We start from the raw sequence: 21851 nt of genomic DNA, 5'->3' as shown, positions 1-21851 counted from the left end.
ACAGTCATCCTCAGCCAGGAGAATAATGACCTCCCCTCCAACTGCAGGCTGAGTGTTATCAATGGTTGAAGGCTTAGTATTCATTTAGGCAGGGCATCGGCTTTCTCAAATGACTCATAAGAGACTCCTTTTCAGAGTATTGAATGAATGAGAGCATATAGGGATGATGCATGAGATTCACAGACAGCCTGACTGTACCTTAAATAAAGTTAAGTCCTTAGAAAACAGAGGAGACTGAGAGGCCTCATGGCTAAAGCAAAGGAGCTGGGACCACAAGTCCCGAGTTCTCTTCCTGGTCAACCACTGATGCTCAGCACGATCTACAGCAAGTCAGGGTGGCATCTTTCTAAAATGTAAACTCTTCTTTAAGGACCCGCGTGTGTATAAAAAAACAGATTTTTTGATGCTTAAGAAGCTATGGCCTGAGTCATGGAGATTCAGATAAACTATAACAAATGTGTTAAAAGAATCTTAATAAACTCTGCGGAAGAGGCAAAATCTTGCATTTCTTACTAATGGAATTTTGCTGCCATAAGAGACAGGAGTCGTAGCAGCCTTTCATAGGATGAACACTAGATTCCCACGCCTTCATTAGGAACAAGAGAACTTGTTGGATGCTGAGGAGCGCCTGGCCCAAATGAGCCAGATGCTGAGTATGAAGGAGCTGACATGAGTGCCAGCAAGTAGATCCTGAAGGATTAGATCAGTGATTTGAAATGTGACTTGGAAGGGCTGGAGACTACCTTGACTAAAACGGAGAAGGAAAAGCAGGTACAAAGCATGAGAGAAAGTTTTTTTTCTGCCTCATTCTTCAGGGAAATGAACCCTGACAATCATTACAGCTCCTCCAGTCAGAGCACCCTTTAGGATGCTCAGATTCACTCTCTCAGATCTCCCCCAGAATTTCTTATATTGTCTTCTGGAATCTCATATAACCTACGATGGATTTAATTCTACACTTCACCCTTCTACCCCATAGTAATAGTCATTTCACAGCAATTTCTAGGGATCCCTAAAAATGTCCCTAAAGACATCTACATCTCCTCTACATTCTCTATTAATTATACCCTCTTTTACATGGCAATACTGGTAGGCCTCTTATAAAATGCTCCCCTCCACAGCCATATAACTCCTTTCCACCTAGCTTTGGGGAATACTTCTCCCTCTCCTGCACCTGAACTGTTTTTTATTTAATGTAATTGGAGAAGTTTTAAATCTGTACTGGAGCAGCCATGTGGCTCTCTGCTGCCTCTTCTGAAGTCAGTGTTAACATCCACAGGATGTTAAACTCACAGATGCCTCATATGTCTCAGAATTTATTAACTGAATCTCAGATTCCTTCTAAAGAAATATAAGCTTCCAGTGACATTTTGTCCTGATGCTGCTAACGGCTCGTGTGATCCACAAAACCTGCATGATGTTCCCTTTCCTGCCTCCAGGCATTAGACCACAGAGTTCGAACTCTGACTTCAGATCTCTCTGCTCAGAATGACTCAGTCACTAAATTCCAAAAGGAGAAGAGGGCTTTGGAGGAAGTTCATCAGGCAGAAATAACTGCTCCATTTTTCTTTACTTTCTCCATTCTCATTCTCCCAGTCTGGGGAAAGGAAAAAAAACCCAACAGTGTCTGCTTGCTTAAATACTACCAGACTACAGTGTGCTGCACAAACAGGAAGGGAGCTGTGTTTCTCTAGGTATTAACTCATGGCAGCACAGTGAAGTGTTGCCAATTTGTGCCACTGCCCAAAAGAGCTATGTGAATTGCTGAGGGCGAGCAGGGTTCTTCTGTAAGAGTCAATGCTGGACCAAATTCCTCTGGGCCTATTGAAAATGAAGCACATACTGCTTTCAGGAGATACACCAGATGAATCTATTCCTTGGGATTTCAGTCTGTTGCCAGGACAGGATAGTTAGTTTCTCACTCAACTCTGTGCAGTAGTCTTGATGTCTCCCTTCCTAGAAAATTGCAAGGTGAGGAGAACAAGGTGAAACACCTGACCAAGAACAACAGCAAACCTACCACTCAGATGCATAAGGTGAGTTGCAGTTGCTATCATCTATATTTTAGATGGCCTTCTTTGGTCTGTTTTTGATATTATAGGCCCTTCTGATAAACATCACCTATACATGTGTTACAAAGTTCTTTTTCATGCCGATTCCGCTTTTTTCAACTAGCTGGAGGTCAAGTGGGAACAAGAAAAAGAGATCCATGGCAAGGTGGAAAAGGGTAACCATAAAGCAGAGAGTGACTTCAAAATGACAATTGACATTGACAACCTAAATGACATGAAATGAGCCAAACTTGGAAGAGGTTGTAAACAAGTAAGTGTCAATTGTAACAGAATTTCCCAGGGTACAGGATCCTACTGGGTGTAGTTGTGCTACATCATAGCTCTGACACCATTAGCTACACCTGAAAAGTCACTTGATCATAGTCACTGGGAAAATCCACAGTCATACCCTGATCTCTTCAGTATTAACCTAATGACAAGCAGAAGTACAGTTCAGTAGTTCAGGCAAGCAGAATCCAAAATACAGGATTTTGTTTCCCGTGTCTTTCTCTGACTCATTTTCTGATATTTGTAATTCATCTTCCACACTCACCCACATATAAAAAGTGTATAATCACCGGGAAGTTATGAGGCTTAAATGATTCATGTTTATGTAAGGCCTTATGATCCCCAGATAAAAACTGCTTTAGAAATGCAAAATATTATCACAAATTAGAACTTTTAGTGTCACTATTGACTACTTTAGTGATGGGTCTGCCAGCACTTCTCTGAAAACATCCCCTTAGAAAATAACTTCCCAGAATACAAATTTCCAACTCTATATTATCCAAACCACTAATTTACCTAGTTAAAGAGCTAAGTAGCCAAGGCAATGTGTACAATCATTAATAAATACTGGCAAGCTTTGCTAATTCAAATTCTAACACAGTGCTCCATAGGGAGTACAAGATACTTGTGCTTCAGAGCAAGGCCACTGGGACGCTTAAGTGACAGAAGAAAAATTAAGTGCTGGTCTTAGTTCTTCAGAGCTGCAAACAAGACAACTCAACTTCCTGGGGTGCTTGTGCCTTTACTTGTGGACCAGTTAATAATGGGGTAAGGAGGAGCTTCCACAAAGAAAAAAGGGACTTAACTGCCCTGCCTGTCTCACACTAGATCTCAACCCACTTTCAGCAAAGATTAACCTGTTCACTACAGCACAGAAACACTTACTTGGCTTAACTCATTTGCTGTAACATCCTGCTTTTTCTTACCCCACAGTAGCCTGCTTGAGCAGCTTTATCTTTTTGATGAGACTGAATTGGGATAGAAGATTAATACAGACCTTTTAAACCTACCCTGTTAAAATGGAGTCTGAAGCCTATAATTCTTTCAACCCTTAAATAACAGAACCAGCTGAGATCTACTATTTTTTTTAGCTTGTTTTCTACAACAGATTCTGACTACTTCTCAATAAGCTTGTGAAACATTTGCCTTTCTAGCTTCCAGTGAATCAATAGTTCAGCCAGCTCTGAGATCCAGCTTGTCTAGTATATTATTCACTCACTCTACATTCCACTTTCTTTGAAGTCTGGGACACTGTATGGTCACCGCAGATGTCCTGTGATGCTGTGATGGCCCAAAAAAAGGTGATGTGCTGCAGGGACCTCCTTTTCTTCTTGCAGACAGCCAGCAAAGCCAGCTGATGGATCTTTTCACCCACATTAGTGCCAAAGGCTCCTGCAAGGCACTGTCCCTCTCACCATGGAAGAAAAGGTGGTAAATAAAACCAGAAATGAGGCCACAGCTCACAGGATGCACAGTATTACCATTCTGAATTCAAATATTTCTTTCATCCAACACATTACAGTGCCCAAATATTTAACTAAAACCTCAGCATTTCAACCAAAAAAATGACCCACAAACGCAGACTGCAGCTATTTCTACGAACAAGCCCCTATTTCCCTCAAGTAACCAAATCAACTTGATTATACTGCTGAAGGCCAAATTCCAACATGATACAGGAAGCTAACAATGCTGCAGATAACATCAGTCGTCTACTGAAACACCTGGCCAGGTCTTTCCTGCTTTGTTGGTTTAGTATTCCCAGTAGATCTCTCCCAGGAAAAAAAAAAAAAAATCCAGTAAAGCTGACAGACAGACAGAGAAGGAAGTGAAGAAATGAAGACTCTTATTTGTATTTCCACAAATTTCTCCCAGATCTCTTGCTCATAGCCACTGCTGTGCTTGTGTGCGTCCTCCAGGACTGTATATTGAAGAGTTGGAAGAAGACCTGGAAGCTGAGCGTGCTGTAAGAACACAGGTAACAGTATCTAAGGAGGAAAAAACTCCCCAGGGAAGTGATTACACCTCTGAAAAGACCTAAAGACATGAAACTACTAATTAAAAAAACAAAAATCCTCATGAAAGAGTAATAAGATAGACAACAATCCTGAACTCTAGTTTTAGCCTAAGCAAACTCACCGTTATAAATTGCACACACTACTCCTTTCATAGAGACCTCTGAAGAAGCCAGTTATTGATGGGGCAGTCTTCCACAGAGCAAGAGAGTAGCGGGTCAGGGAAAACGGGCATTTCTCTGTTCTGTGCTTCAGCTATCAAATCACCCCATCCACTTTGTACAGTTCTGTAGTGATGGATGGATCTACTCTAATAAATCTTATGTAAATTGCCAGGATGTGGTTGTTAAATATATAATCAGATTCATTAACAATGGAAAAGCCTGAAGATAATTCAGACCCAAAAAGGTTATATTTTAATAGAATGCTCTGAACACATTCTAATGACTAATACAAATGGATAGCATCAATAATAAGTAACATTTCCATTTCAATTCACTTTAGAAATGCTAGCTGATTAATTCTTAACCACATCAGGAGATAGGTCAGTGTTGTTAGACATCTTGCACAGGTGGGAAAACAGAGGTATAGGAACTTGTCCAGTGACACAAAAAGCAACAGAGGTTCTTTGGCATGGAATAAGAACTTCTTCCCCTCTTTCCCACTAGGTGGAGAAACAAGGAAGACTGCCTGGAAGAAGCTGGTTGTGTAACAACAGCTCAGGTCAGACACCTTCCGAGCATCTGAGCATCTTGTCTCTCCTCAGAGAATGAGAAACATCACTGGGACTGTGCAAAGGAGAAGCATCTTCAGCAGCTTCTCTGAGCTCGTAAGCAGGCCAGATCCTGCAGACCTTACCCAACCTTCCCCTCACACTGCAGACCTTGGAAGGCTCCATGAAATTCACTGTGAGCTTTATTATTTCTATAGAGTTGGAGTGGAAGGTGATCAGAGATTCATTAGAAAGTTGCTAATTCAGAAGCACACAGTAAAAAGAGGAGGCAGAGCTGTTATGTGTATTTTTTATTGTTTTGCAAGGAAAACAAACTTTGCCTGCTGTCCAAAGAATTACTCTGAGCTTTAGGAAGGAGGCCTAGAGATGGTTAATCTTTCTGGAAGATACCAGCCACTGATCTCCTAATGGATTAATACCAAAGATAGGATTTGTCCCAAATAAAGAGACTATTAAAGCTAAATAAAAGACTTTCAGAAGCCTTTCTTATAAAGCATCCCTGAGGGCCTTACTGAGACTCCAGGGCTGCCAGATCCCAGCTGACAACATGTACTTGGCCCCTTCTCAGCTCGAACAGAATTGCAAGTGGGAAGCTGGGCTGCTGAAGCTGATCCTTGAGCTGGAGGAGACAGCCCTTCAGATCCAGGCCACGGGCTCCACCCTGCGCAGGCAGCACACAGTTACCATGGCTGAGATGGCAGAGCTCCTGGAGAATCCCCCGAGTGAAAGCGAAGCTGGAGACAGACGAACAGGTCATGAAAGGAGAGTGCAAGCCTGGAATCTCTGCAGAAATCCAAGGTGAGAGGCCAGCAGGGCATTCCTCAACAAACCACCAATGCAGGCACGGGTGCAGCTGTCTGTGCAAGGCAGAATTCAGCCCGCTGCAGCGGGAGCTAACTGATACCAGAAAGCAGCTGTTTGCAGGTGGTGCTGAACACTGCCCGTCCCGGCTGATGGAGCGGGCATCCCCCTCACTAAAGATCAGCACACTCTCCACTCCCCCTGGCTATTGCAGTCATCCCATTGTAATTACAACCAACTGGAATAAACTGGAGTTTGCAAGAGAGAGAGGATATTTTAGCCCTTCAAGCCTTACTCAGCATCATATGACTGACTTCTCTCTTACAGCTGAACTCAGATGCTCATGTTCACAAGCTGGAAGATAACCTGTCTGAAGCCAAAGCCCAGCTGGCTCAGGTGGAGAAGAGCCAAGCTGAAATTGATGCCATCAGGCTCCCAGGTAAATTCCTTGACAGCTTTGTGCAATGTTACCTCCCTCTGATCCTCCTCTTCCCCTCCATTTCATCTAACTCTGGCAGCCCTGCCCTCTCTCCTGTAGCAAATCTGCCTCATCCTTCTAGCCTTCGCTTCTCTTTCTCTCCAGTCAGACTGAATTAGTTCCTCTCCTGCTTCTTTATGCACTTTTCCCACAGCCAAAAACAGCCAGCTGAGTTGGGAGCACAAGGAAGCTCAGAGCAGGCTTAACCAGATTGTCCACATGAAGATTTCTCTCACCTCGCAAGCAGATGACTTCAAGAGGCAGCTGGATGAAGAGTCAAAGGTACTGGGGACCACCAACTGCCTACAGAGGTTGTTGTTGCTGTCATGGGACATGCAGCGCCTACGCTTTTGCATGCTGTCCACTTCAGAGTAACAAATCTTCTGTGTTAGGTCTCACAAAGGAAAACTTCCTCATCCAAATTAATCTCTGGACATATTACCAGCTGATCTTGGAAGGAGGGGGGGGGGGGGCATAAGCTTTGTCTAGATATGAAAATAAGACAGAATCTCCCATGAGTCAGCAGCAAAGAGCAGAACACAGATCTCTTTATTCTCAGTGCACTGTCCATTCAGTGGATTGTACAGCCGTCTGTTTGCACAGATCACAGTAGTTTGGCTCAAAATATACTACTATTTCAGGTCTCTGTCTGACACATCTGTCCTGAAAATTTCTGCTTATCTCCAAAGAGTAATTCTGCACCTGTATATCAAAAGTCTGGCAAGAATTGTCTCTGTGTTCAGAACAATCACCAAATGGGTTTACTGTCATAATTCTTCTGAAACACTGTTTGAGAGAAAACAGTGATGATGACAAGCCAAGTTCTGTTTTCAGTTGTATGAACTCAGTTCAATTCACTGCCGTACAGCAAAAACCAGGTACAGAGACCAGAAAGTTGGCTCCTGAACAGGAAGATATTTTGAAGCCTGAGATGTTTCTAGCTGGTCCAGAACTGAATTGTTCAAGTGGGGCACTCCAGCTCCGGGGAGTGAGGTCAGTGCATTCATACTTCCAACAGGACAGATGCATAGCAATGGCTGTGCTATCTCTAGTCCTGCGCTGCTGCTGTAGTGAGCCTGGCCAACACCAAGCACGATTTGGCCTCAATGAAAGAGTAGTTGGAGGAAGAGGAGGAGAGCAAAGCTGAATTGCAGTTCCTGGTCTCTAAACTCAATGTTGAAGTCACAATCTGGAGGGCTAAATACAAGACTGGTGTGACTGAAAGAAGCGAAGAGCTGGAAGAAACCAAGTGAGCACTCAGCTTTTAGGGAGTCTAGGATGGGATTTACGGCAGTCTCATTATTTAGTTTGACTGCTGAGTCACGGCTTATAGATGCAACCTGTTAAGACTCAATTTGGTAAGACAGAGAGAAAGAGCGAGCTCCAGCCAAGAGAAAGAAAAGAATACCTGCAATAATAAACAGGGACTATTGAGACCTAACACTTGTACACTGACAATAGAAAACCAACACTGATCCTTTCTGATAAAGGCTTGAATTTGGATAGCCTTTCTTTATTCCAACAAGGACTTTACTCTTCCAGCCGACTGACAAAAGCCACTAGCATTTCCTAAGAATAAAACAAGCATCAAATTAGATTAAACCCCTTAGAATCTGGTTCTTGAGATCTGGTATTACAGGCTAGAAGTTGAGGCAATATTTGCAGCAGTCTGTCTAACAGAGCTAACATAAAGATGCTTTCACATAATAGCAACAAAAGTTAAGGCATCTGGAGGGTTTCACTGTGTGCCTGAACAAGCTGAGACAAATGGAATAAGCTACTCCATCTCTGCACAACTTTGTACTGAGTGCCAGGGATATTCACAAGGGAGGGAGGCTACTTTGCTCTCAGACACTATCCCAGTCCTTGAGATACCTTAATGGAAGGTGGAAGTGTCTATCACCAGGTTACAATCCAGCAATAAAGAGCTGAGCTGTTGCCCAATATGCCATATCCCACCAGTGGAGGGAAAGAACCAGCTACATCCTAGTAATGGTTTTACAGTTCCTTTTCTGAGACTGCTGCCAGGATTTCACCTTTTCCCTGGTGAAAACAGTGATGGTGCTCAAGATGAGGGCTCCTGACTCCTACCACTCCTCACTCCATGAACTACTTACTCACCAGGATATTTCTGCCCTCTTTCTCTCAGGACAAAGTTGGCTGTGAGGCTCCAAGAAGCAGAGGAGACAGCTGAATCAGTCCAAGCCTGGGTTGCCAACATGGGGAAAACCAGGCAGAGGCTTCAGAAAGTAGCGGAGGACCTCACTGTTGACCTTGAGAAGGCAAGAAATCCAGCAATTCAAGAGTGCATGTAGCACAAACCTGACCAGCAAGATCTAAGACCTGGTACTGGATGTCCTGGGAGTCTTTCTGTTAACTCAGGTCGGTTTTGGACTGGTCCCTTATTTCTTAATACTTTAAGATTTCTCTATTAAATGTCAAGTAATCTGTATGACCATGAGAAGCAAGGCTAAGATTTATCACATCAAGAGAGATGAGAGCCACAGCTAATTCCTAGGAGCACACAGCATGCTTCTGGTAAGCTCATTAGCTGACTTCCAGAAACAGGAGTACAGCTAAAGCAAAAGCCCTCCTTTACTGCAAGCCAAGGTATTCATCTTCTTTTTAAGGATAATGATATCCTGCTTTGAACTTTTCAGTGTTGCAGTACCAGTGGGTTGGCCACTGGCTATTAACCACCATATTCAAAGCAGATCTAAACAACGTGTAGTTTAAACACTAGCAACAAATGCTCCTTCATTAAATTAGTATTTCTATTCTTGCTAGTGTTAGTGTAAGAGCATGAACAGTAGTGCAACTGTGGGACATTTGAATAAAAACGTTACTTTAAATAGGCACAAAGGCTGCTCCAAATCCACTGAAGTCCTTGGGTATCTGCCAATGACTGCAGTCAGCTTTAGAACAGGGTCTCAAGAGCTGAAAATCCCACATATATCATTACATTACTGGGCTGAAAATCTGTTTCACCATCACTTTCTTTAATGAAGCAGTTCTTTATTCTATGGTTCCTGTGGTGTGCTTGTCACCATGGTATCCGAACGCATGTGCGGATCATAAGGATATGTAGAATATTTGTGATTAAAAGCTCCTAGGAAAGAAAAATGTACCTTTATTCTTTCCTTTCATGACAAGCAGTTAAACACAGTCTAAAATAGTCTTGAATAACATCTTGTTTGTAACCGAATCGTCTTTGAAACAGAAACAGTCATACTAATCAACCTAGGCAATTACTAACAGCACATCTGCACAAGGAATATCTGAAGCAGAAAACATTTGCTCCACAGCAGCATCATTATAACTGCAGGAGCAAGGAGGACTATCACACTGATGGGAACTGGGTGATCTTGTTAAGTTCCTAATGGTGAAGAAAGAAAGCCTCATAAACATTTTAATCATCCATTCAGAGTGACCAAGAGAAACTCTGCCAGTCATTAGAGTGGCTGCCAATTTAACTGTGACTAGCTGGCAGGGCATGCAGAGAAGTGAAGTGTAAAGAAAACTTGTGTCCAGTGAATGCTTGGCTTTATCTTTCCAGGCCAATGCTGCTTGTGCTGCCCTGGAGAAGAAGCAGAGAGCCATTGGTAAGATGCTGGCAGAATGGCAACAAAAAATGCAAAGAACTGCAAGTGGAAGCGGATAGCTCCCAGAAGGAATGTACACAACTGAAAATGTTGAGCTTAAGACTGCTTATGAAAAGTCCTTGGTGCACCTGGAATCTATGAAGAAGGAGAACAAAGTCCTTCAGGGTCAGTATTGGTTTGATGTTAAAAAACTGCAAATCATAAGCCCCTTGATTCCTACTGAATGATCTCTTGTGGTGTCTTCCAGCACCAATTCCACTTTTCTTATTTCTAGCAATGCTTTTACTCTCTGGAAACACATATTTTCACAGGTTTCACATATATAAGTCACAGGTTAGATTCTGCTCTCGGGATGACAGAGTCTGCATTTACACACACGCCACCCCTATCAGATCACCCAAGATTGTAACTAGCACCAGTGTACTGCTTCCAGGATACCGACTCCGGAGATAACATATAGGATCTAGGTCCTTACTGGACCCTGAAAACAGGGTCACAATAGCAGCTTGGTTGTACTTACTGTTATACTAGGAGGTCATCACTCCAGGCTGGGCCTGGTATCATCACTAGAGCACCGCATAAGGGAATAATGGACCAGTTACAGCATTAGGCTTAAATTAGACAGAGGCTGTAGTCCCAGTCCTGGCTACCAGCATTCTCTCCAATTATGAGCAATGCACTTAGGGGACTCTTAACAATGGCCAGCTTTACCCCGGGAAGATGATGTTCCCTTTAACCTCAGTGGGGAGGATTAGGCATCTCCAGGAATCAGTTCAGAGCAAGTCAGTTAAACTCCTGCTCAGAGTCTCTCTTTTGGCGTCACTTCTCTCCCACTGGCTGTACAGGAAGACCAGCTGCCTTAGCTCTTTTTTTTTTTTTTTTTTTAAATCACTTCTGTAAATTGCAGAAATTGATCCTTTACAGGAGGCTGGAAGATGACACTGTAAATATTTAGAAGATGCTACAATCTGCTGCCCTTGTAGCCAACAGAAAACAGTGATGGGCTCCCTGGCACAGACCCAGTGTTTTCTGGGCTATCTCCCCCAACCCTTTGCTCTGGCCTACATCAGCTGGCAGCGAGCCCCACTCTGCTGTACAGAAATGATGTGGCGTCCTGTTGTCATTTTGTAAGAGCAACCATCTGAAAGGGGGAGAGTGGAAGGCTGGATAAAAACTGTAAAAAATTTCTCTTGATTTAATAGGCTTCATTCTTCCACCTCCATGAACACATGCAGCGAGCAGGGCTCATTCAGAAATCCAGGATAATATTTAGCAACGAAAGAAAAGGGCAGCTGATATAAACTGACTGGAATCATTTCATGCCATTTCCATTCAAAGAATCTGCCTGGTGCACTTGGTAAAGTTCATAGTCCTGAAATAAACCTATCGTATGAAATATCTGTTTTCTTCCCTAGAGGAAATTAAGGATCTAATCAATCAGCTGGGGGAGGGAGAGAAGAGCATTCATGAGCTGCAAAAGACAGAGACTGGAGATTGAGAAGGATAAACTGCAGGTGACACTGGAGGAAGCAGAGTCTTCCCTGGAGGTACCAGTGCTGCAGATGTGAGAGCTGCATGCCAGCTGGGTGGCTGCCGCCCACTGGTAGCTCCTTACATACAAAATCAAAATCAGATGGATTTTCTATGTTTAACTCCACAAAGGACATTTATTCGTCCATCTGTTGCACCCTTCCTTGCAGGCTGAAGAAAGTAAACTGATTTCCATGCAGATCAAGCTGGCTCACATTAAAGCTGACATGGACAGGAGAACATGAGAAGGAAGAATTTAAAACAACCAGGTATAGCGATGAGACATTAAGTCTCAGTCAAAGGCTGCAGCGTAGAGGTTTTAACTTAGACATGAGGAAAGTTTTATAATCATTAAGGGGAATTACTCTTTAGACCAGATTGTCTGCAGGTTGTAGAATCTCCATTATTGGAAGTTAAGTGCAGTCTGGTCACACGTTGTATAGTGGGACTGGTTTAGCAGGGGATGATCTAGATTTTAGGCAGTAGTAGATTTTTAAGATGGTGTCTTGAAAGCCTCTCCCTACCCTATGTTTTAAAAGAAGGTATTCATGAATGGCTTGGTGCAAAATACTGGTATCTCAGTTTTAAACAGGTTTGAAAAATTACTGTATTTTTATCACTTGGTGGGCAATAATTTGATACAAAGGCTGGATCAGACTCAACATAACAGAATGCTGTACCATATGCTCCACTGGACTCCAGAGAAATAATCACCAGCATGCAACTGTGTCTCTGTAGGCGAGTTTGGGGACTGAAGCGGAGTGCTGAAGCTCTCAGGCTCAAGACGATGGACGCTCACCTGACCAGAATGGAACTGCAACTGGATCATGCCAACAGGAACGACAGTGAACTTGTCAGGACGTTGAATAAACTGCAACAGCGTGCCAGGATAAGCTTGAGAGGGTAGAAGCAGGTCCCTGGATGGAAAAACATACCAGTTCTATTTTATAGCTTAAGCAACAAAGCAGTAGATTATATACTCTTCTTTAGACAGACTTCTTGAACAAATTGAGAATTTATAATCAAAAGCCCTGGTTCTCCCACTCATATAAATTTCAACCTGCAGTAGTTCCAACAAACCAAAAAAGTTCTGCTTTTAAGATTAGTTGTAATTGCTGTTCCAACAGAACAGCCAAGAAATGGACTAGAAACTAACAAGATGTAAACGTAAGGAGCTTCTGTTGCCTCTTCATTTCCAAAATAAAACTAAGTAAGTAAATTAGCAAAAGGCTTAGTGTCTTTGTTGGAATAAAGCGATACAACTGCTGCCAAAAATCCAATTTTAGTAACTTAAACAGTAACAACAAAGATTCTTTCTCTCTTTACACATGTGTATATATATATACCCACACTCAAACCTAACTTGTCCTCAGTTACTTTAGTCTCAGTCAGAAGTAATTCTCTTGAAGTCAGTGTAGCTACAAAGACCTAGGACAGACATACATGATACTGGGATCCAGCGATGTGGGTTTTTTTGGGGGGGTGTGGCGTTTAAATTATTTTAAAATCTGGCATCACCTTAAAGAATAGCTTTGCAGAGAGACCTCCTACATCTTTCAGCTTCCTCTCCCTTCATTATTTATATTAATCTTTCATTTTCAGATCTAAACAGATGAGGATGCTTGCCAGCATGAGGAGCTGCAGGAGCAGTACATGTTGCCTCAGTCGGCTACAGACAGAGCTGGAAGAAGTACAGACCGACCTGGAGGGCAGCGAGCAATCTCGCAAACTTGCGGAGCAGGCAGACATCATGGAGAAGGCATAATGAACTCAATGTCCACGTACAGAGAAAGTAGAACTATTTATGCAACAGCTATCTTGTCTGAGAGTTTATATAAAAGTGGTTTAACATTAAATCTTAACTCTGGGTAAGAAGTACAGGATTAGACCAATAACAGACAACACTGGTCTATAAGACAGGTCTGATATCTCTACGGAATGTGAAGACCTCAGTCTTTAGAGATATTACACCGATACCAGGATTTTTTAAAAAAAAGCACTATCTTGGCCCAGCTTTGCTCCTAGCAAAGCCTATGAAAAGACTTATAGCAAATTTGGTGGCAGTTATGCCAGCACAGAGCACTTTTGAAAAACCCACCTTAAAAGGGATTGAAACTACAAGTCCATTGAAACTATATTTTTTCTAGTTGTTTCCATGGTGCTCGGATTTCTTCCATAGACTGTAGCCCACAGTGAGATCCATTTTAGTGAAATTTTAAGCATCCTTACGTTACGCATTGCAGTGTGAAATAATATACCTGCCATTTCATTTTGTGCATAGATTTAAGAAGCTCCTTTAACATTCACCATTAGAGTCTGCAGTTCCTTTCCATAAAGACCACACATGCTAACATTTCCAAGGAGAAAAGTACAACTTCTTGAAAGGACTGATAATACAAGAAGCATTTCTCAGCTGCAATTATGGGACATCCATTACAAAAACTGAGTTGTAAACGGTGCTTTTATTCAAATAGGTTAAAAAATGCAACCAATACATTCACTTCCAATTGACTGATAATAAAAGGATACGTTTTTTGTAGGTGAACTGCTATCTCCATACCAAATATGGGGTTTTAAACTTATTTGTTATACAAAACCTACATAGCACAGAACTCGTGCAGCATTCTGGAACACAATGGCACATTTACATGATGTTGTTTTGCTGAAGAGCAGCTTGTGTTGCTAGAATGCAGTTTTTCTATTAAAGCCTTTGTAGTTCTCCTTCCTTAGAGTGTTTTTTTTTTTAAATTTATTATTTTTACAGCAGCAAGAACAACAGTTCTCCAATAATTCATATCAGTAAACGGTAAGCACTAAATGAGCTGTGGGGCTCATATTTTCCATGACATAAAAAGACACATACATATTGTAAACTGTGGAGCACAGACTATGTTTGTTGAGAATGCAATCAAATACAGTTTCAGCTGGGTCTAAAGCCAGCTGCTGCTACTGCAGCATAACTTTGAAATAAATAATATTGATATAAACACTCAAATCCATACACACAGAAATTCAGAAAAACAGACTCAAGGCCTTCATAAACAACAGGGTCTCTTTCTGCCTCAGAGGTGTATCATCATTTTAGCTCTCATTTAGTGTGCAAGTAAATACACAGGTCCTAATGTTCTGTAATGCAGATGCAGTGGGGATGAATCCCACTTGGGTTAACGGTGCACAATTTTAAAGAGAAAAAACAAACTCTACAGAAAACTGTGATGCACAAATCATCTCTTTGAGAGCCAAATGGGAAGAGCTGAGCAGATCAGACATTCTGGGTCTCTGAGACTTCCTTCTGCCCTCTAGAATCAGCCTACTTGTTATTAAATGAAAGCTGGAGCCTGACCTTCAACATACTACTAATGAGCATGAGGAAATCATCAGTGAGTACTGAGCAGCTGATGAGAGAGCAAAGAAATCTGCGGCTGATGTAAGTCACCTCCTCACCTTTCTGCCCTTTACGTTGGTAGCTGGAAACCTTAAGGTATATATTCTTTTATTTCTCTCCAGTGCTGATTTGAAAGCACAGTGTTAATAATACATGTTAGCTCTTGCATTGCATTTTATGATCCTGAAAAGCAGAATGCATGTTAGCTCACTGATTGCAGCCTGGCAAAATTAATCCACAAAAGAAATCCACTTCCTCCCTGGTAATCTACATCACAGATGGCACCCTGTGGAATTCCTCCATTTCCTCTCGATTTGTCCTTTCTTTCACTTATTACACAACTCCACTCATCACACCTATCAGGCCTCCAACAAAGAGTAGGCTGGCTTTCCTCTCTAGCTAGTCAATGGCATTCGTAATTGGCACAGAGGGGAGAAGAGTTGCCAGCACTGAGCAGATTGCTCCTTTGGCACTGTGCTGACAACTGGCACTTCAGAAATATCATAGCTAGCTGTGGATTTAATGCACAGCGCTTCCACCCAGAGTGAGGCCCAGCCTTCTGCCACCTTTGCGCTTTCAGCTACTGCATGTTCAAACAATATCTTCACCTTCCGTGTACAGCACAGTCGCAGACACCCTCTTTCCACTGAAGGGCAGAAATAAAATCCTGAAGTGTCATTAGAACTAAAACTTTTGACATAGTAACAGGTGGGGATAATACCCTTGACTAGTCCAGTGGCACCAAGCGAGTGTACCACCACCTGGTTTATGGTCCCATCTACAGTTTTCAAAGTCAGCTAGCATTACTTCCATTGATTTCCATGAACTGTAGTTCCAGTCTTTAGAAAGGCAGCCTATGATATACAGAAAAATTAAAGATACGGCAAAATTTCTCAGAAGGAAACATGCAGATATTGGGTCTACATATCCTAGCTTTCAAGGACCTGTATAAATAGCTGTGCTGTCAATCTGTTTCATACCTTCTTCACGGTCTTCCTATGTGGCAAAAGATCTGTCAGGAGCAGGATCATTATGTACACCTGGAAAAGATTAAGAAGCACTATTAAGTTGCAATAAAAGACCTGTAAGTCAAGATGGAATAGGCTGAGCAGTTAGCCCTGAAAGGAGAAAAAAAGCACCATCATGAAACTCCAGGGTAAGAAAAACATGTACAAATATATTAGAAAGATCATTTCAACAGAGCAGCTATGAAACTCCTTCCTGCACCTGAACTTCCACATTCAGCACAAATATCTGAAAAGAAACATTTTCATTTAACAGCCAACACGTCCCAGAGGGAATGCACTAATTTAAGGAAATCCAGACTAGGCAGAAAAGATGCATGTAGGACACTCTCAGTCCACTGGAGCGCAACAGAACTTCAGCACTTTGCACCCCACACAGAACTCATCGATCAGAATCTTTATGGTGCTTGAGTACAGCAGTAACAAGCCACTGGTATCAGCAGCTGACCTACACCCATAAAGGAGAATTTGCAAGACATACTGTCAACAGCAGCATGACTTGCTGTTTATTTTTCAACTGCTACAAAACTCTAGAGCACGAGTAGCTTCCAATTCCTGGGGTAAATACCATCTCACTATTTCTTTTTCTGATCCTCATAATTGCACATCAACACTTCAAATCCCTTCCACAATCATTTATTCTTCTGCTCCTTTTCAGATTAAGGAACTGGAAACAGAGCTAGACTCCAAACAGAAACACAATGCGGAGACTGAAAATTCTGCACAAGAACAAGAGGCCTCTAAAGGAGCTGGTCTTCCACAAAAGATGGCCACAAAATCAACTAGTGCATGCAGGAACAGCTGGAGAAGTTGCAGAACAAACTGAAAATTTACAAGAGGCAAACTGAGGAGGCTGTACATATTCCCTGCCCCAGCTCACTGCTTCATCACACAATCACACCTAGTGCACCAGGGGCATTGTATCTCTCCACATACTGCAGGAAGCACACATTCAATTTATACTGACAGCATCCCTAGACATGTGGCCCATTGTTGACTTGCACACACCTATTCAGACAGTTACCCCAAAATATGCATCATTCTTTACAAAGGATTACTCTCCTCTCCCTTCTTTGCAGCCACTTCCTGTCCTCAAATACAGTCTCTAATTGTGCACAGATATGAACACACAATTAAAAACCCACCTATTAACTACCATTCTTTAGGGTCATGACTGTACTCTTCACCTTGACATCATTATGCTAAAGAAACGCATCAGACCTGTTCCAGGTCAGCTTTTTCCAGTGCAAAGATTTCTCTTGTTTAATCAAACCCTTTCTGGTACAGGAACAGCAGGCTAGCCAAAGCCTGGCCACGTACAGGAAGACCATACATGAACTGGATGAGGCTGAGGAGAGGGAGATGGGATGGCTGAATCAGCTCTAAACAAACCACACACCAGGCATTGTGTCTCAGCAAGCAAAGGGCTCACTTTTGGAGCGATTATCCAAGTGCTTAAACCCTCTTCCTCTGTGTCAGCAGCTTAGGAACAGGCACCAAAGATAGAGCTCACATGTTTGAACCCACCTGCCATGAATTTACTAGAGCAGAAAAGGGTGTGGGATGGAGATGAGGAAAACATAGGTGTGTTCTCAACACCAGCTGACTCATGCAGCTCCCTACAAAAGGGAACAGAGATATTCCACAAGTCTCCTTAATGCGCAGAGATAAGTTCTGAAATGGCTAATGTTTAGTACAGATGTGTTTTCACCAATGGTAAAACAGAAAGGGGAGAAGAGAAGCATCTTTCTGTTTCTAAAAGGGATGCACGTTAAGGGCAAAATATTTTTTAAAGGGCACCAAAATTGCACAGCAAGGGCTTCTCTTAGGAAAAAGCCCACCTCATCCTGGCACAGTATTCCAGGACATTTCTGTACATGCCAGCAGTCTAGTCTAGCAGGGACGACAGGGACCAAAACTATACAAAGCAAGCACCCAATTCCTATGCCTTCTCCTTCCTCTGGGGTAAAAAAAAAAAAAAAAGGGTAGCACATCACTGCTTCTAAAAGTGATTTCTTTCCATAGGAAGAGGTTTGATGGGCAAGTGCCTAGATGGGCATTTCTACCTTCTTTCTTAACAAGGTTTTGGAAGGTAAATAAAGTACTGCTGCAACACTACTGCAATATCCTCTTTCCTTCCAGAATACTGTGTACCTTGCCAAGAATCACCCATTGAAAAATTGCTATAGTACCAACTAAAACAACAGGTTTGAGATATCAGGTGGCCTACATGGGAAAAAGGCTAGAAGACAGAGAAAGTGTGCAATGATCTGCAGATAGAAGAATTATCTGTGTGAGAGGCTCAAAAAATTGAAAAGAATACCTCTCAAGTATATCTGGAATGGTAGAAGACACCCAACATTACTTGAAGGATCTGTGCTAACACAGATTTGGGATTTTTCAGGTAAAGGATAAGAGGTGGGATCTGGGCCATCCCTTACAAATAATTCCTGTCATCAATAGCCTTCATTCATAGTTTTAATAAAGCTTATTGTATGGGGAAAAACTTGAATTTGTTCGCAGTGAGACAGCAGAACATAGTTTTTGGGGTTGCTAAGATGCTAGACATAGCGGGGTTCTGTAACAGGACGGTAGAGTAGCACAGAAAGAGCAAATTCACACAAGCTGGGAAGCAGAAACAGCTCCTGTGGCAGCACAGCGGGGTACAGTCTGCCGGACGAGACTTTGCCAGTTGTGGGACAATTACTCTCAAACTAGGAGGGCTGACCCCTAGGCAATACCTTGAACCAGCCAATGTTAACAATGCCAATGTACAATTTTGCTGCCATAATCTAAAAATGGTGATAATCACTGCTGCCGCTTCTTTTCCAGTGATCATTTTCTGTAGGAGCTAGACTAAAACAACTGCTGTCATCCAAACGCCCTGCTGTTGTTCACCAAGCCCTGCTTGGACAACTGGAACAAATGCATTTAGGCGTACAACCTTTGAAAAGCAGGCTAACAGAGCGCAGATGCTGCCAGATGTCACACACTTCACATTTTGCTCTGAAGGTGGTCATTTAGAGCCCGAGCCCAGGGGCAAGCCAGCCTGAGCACGCCGGCTGCTACCTGCTCCACCACAGATCTTCTCTGGCAGGGGGCAAAGCAGTCAGTACCAAGCTCATCTCATTACCTAGAAAACCAGTATGCAAAAAGATTGCACAGTAGAAATCTGGTCAAGCTGCATGCAGCAGGAGCAGTCTTCCTTCTTTCTCCTGTATTATGAGCGTTGCACACATTCCACATAAAGTTAACACAGGAGTTGGCAAAGTGGGGACACAGTATTAAGTAGCAAAAAAGCAGGTCATTGGGATACATTGTCTTTCCCTGCTTAAAAATCCCAAATTTGCAGTTACTTAGATCATCAGTGACTTTAATCTTAAGGCAATGTTCTTGATAATTCAAGAATATTACTGATGAAAACTGATTTTGACAAATTACTATGATCTAGATGGCAGTTCTAGGGAAACAGGGAATACAATTAGGGGGAAAAAAATTACATTTGTTGCATCTTCCTTTTAAACATCAGACACGATATGACACTGTGCTGGAAATTGCTAGATTTTCAAATACCGGGGTGAACAATGCCTATCTACAATGCCTCTCAAGGCCAGTATTTTCACCCGCAATTACCTGTCTGTATATATAACAGCCTGCTTCCAAAAGACGTGTTTTTGACTACCTGCTCCCCATCTGCATGCATTTGCTGCATAAGGATGTCCCAGCTCAATTTTTTTCCTATCTATCTTAAGGTCAGACTGCATCTAAACTACTTTCACTAAGATCAATTCAGTCTTGCTTCTGAGGCCTTAATCTCAAAAACATTGGCATCCTTTCTGGATTAGCACAGCATAATTGTATCAGCAATACGGCAGAAACAATGGTGGAAAATTCTCCGGAAAGCTTCGGCAGAGACAGAGCCTTAGCTCTTAATGCTTAAAAGCTCTGCAGAGTTCCTCATTTAGATACTTTCACTCCATCTGGTGAAAATCATTTTGTAAACATAAAACCATACTTAAACGTAATTTCACTCATGTTACGTAATTTTACTTGGCCTAGTTGTGTATCTTTAATCTGTGCAGCTGATCTAGTTTTATCGTTAAGCCAATAAGGGCTGGAATGATTACATATCTCGCAGTTACAGAACCATAGTAACACTGATTTAGGAGACCATCGACTCCAGTCTCCTTCCCGAATGCAAGACCTTATACTGCACTTTTGCCATTCTGACAAATATTTGTCTGATCCATTCTTGAAAACCTCTAAGAAGAGCCCTGCATCTTGCCACATCAGTTCAACGCAGGGCTTGCCTACTTCAAAGGAATCGCTGAGAATTTTTTTCACTGTAACCTAGATCTGCCTTGCTGTTATCTTAGCTTACGACTTCTCGCCCTACCCCCAATGGACATAAGAGAACAAATTGTTCCTTTCCTCATAGCAGCAGCCTTTTATCTATTTGAGGGCTTACCACATCTTTCCTCAGTTTTCTGTCCTCTCAACAGGCTCAGCAAAAGTCATGTGTTCAAAGACTCTGATCATTATTCCACCTTTTTCTCCAATCATCCATATTTCTCTTGTGTGGAGCCCAGGACAGGACTTCTAGCACGGCTCAGCAGAGCAGGATTCCTGTCTATGCCTTACTAGCATTTTCTTACCTATACGGATCTGCATGGCATCTGCCTCTTCTGCAACAGCAAGATGTTACGGACTCCTATTCAGCTACAACCCACGGCAGCCCCTCCATCCCCTCCTGCAGCACAGCCAGCTGCCCAATTCTTCCAGTCTTGTAATTCTGAAGTTGATTACATTAGAGCATACAGCAGTGCACCTGCTACTGAACCACATCCTATTTTTTCCGTAGAGTTCCCATTTTGAGTCCTAGTTCTAGAGCTGTGTTTATTCTGCCTTCAAACTTGATCTAATTTTGAAATGCAGTAATTACACTCTATTTCATCATGGATGAGTAATGGACCCAGGGTAATTCCCTGTACAAGTATTGATATCAAGTACATTTTTCCTCAACCAGTTTTGCAACTCCCTTAGAGCAGTATCATCTAGACTGGTTTCCCAGTTTATTATTAGAATATCCTGCAAGCCAGTGTCAGAAGCTCTACTAAAAAACCAAGATATATGACTTGTATTGCTTCTCCCTTATCTGCAAGCCCTGTTATGCTGCCAGAAAAGGAAATTAGATTGGCTCAATTCATTCACAACAAAGCCATACTGGCTAGCATTCACCTTCTTGTTTCCTTCTAGATTGTTTGCTTATAAATTGTTTATTTTCTCTCAGACTCGAAATTAAACTCAATACTCTATTGCTCCTTAGTATATCTGGGAGTCACTAATCTCTCCCCATTCCTCCCACTGGCCTTTTTGTGTGTGTGTGTGTTGTTGTACTTGAGCCACAAAATCTCACAGGCAATGAAGTTTTACAGGAGCCAAACCATGGACCCCAAACAGCAAGCATCTCCTCAAGGGGATTAAGGGTATGGCACAGTCTTGCAAATGCAATATAACGCTTCTTTCTATATTCCAGACAGGCGGGAAGGTCCTACCGCATCTGAGCGAGTTAAGATTGTTATCCCCTGCCGCGGAGAGCGCCTTCCTTCCATCCTTCAGCCTCCAAAAGGGAGGAAGGTCACAAAGACTCTTCACACGGCAGCTTTCCAACTCTAAGTCAGCCTACGCTGAAGAAGCCCACACCATCTCCCTTCAGCCCCTCCCCTGGCACTGCCCACCGCAGCCCCGCAAACACCCCAGCGCAGGAGGCCTCACACCAACCCGCCCCACCACCGGCACCCGGGGCCTCCTCAGGCCCAGAGGCCCCGCAGACACCTGGCTCGTGCCCCTTCCAACACAGGCAGCCATAACCCCCTTCACCTCACAAGGCCACAAAGCACCGGGAGGGGACGAGAACTCCCACCCCCAGCAGAGTTTAGCACCTCC

General features: G+C 42.7%; 1 pseudogene; it reads left to right on the top strand.

The window, feature by feature from the left end:
* The first annotated feature begins 669 nt into the window (after positions 1-669).
* Positions 670-17392, top strand: LOC104290160 (annotated as a pseudogene).
* The last annotated feature ends 4459 nt before the right edge of the window (positions 17393-21851 follow it).

This window comes from Charadrius vociferus, unplaced genomic scaffold (assembly GCF_000708025.1).
Source record: "Charadrius vociferus isolate BGI_N301 unplaced genomic scaffold, ASM70802v2 scaffold787, whole genome shotgun sequence".
Classification (NCBI taxonomy): domain Eukaryota; kingdom Metazoa; phylum Chordata; class Aves; order Charadriiformes; family Charadriidae; genus Charadrius; species Charadrius vociferus.
Note: the sequence above shows the minus strand (reverse complement) of the source record. Positions and strands in the feature narration are given on the sequence as shown.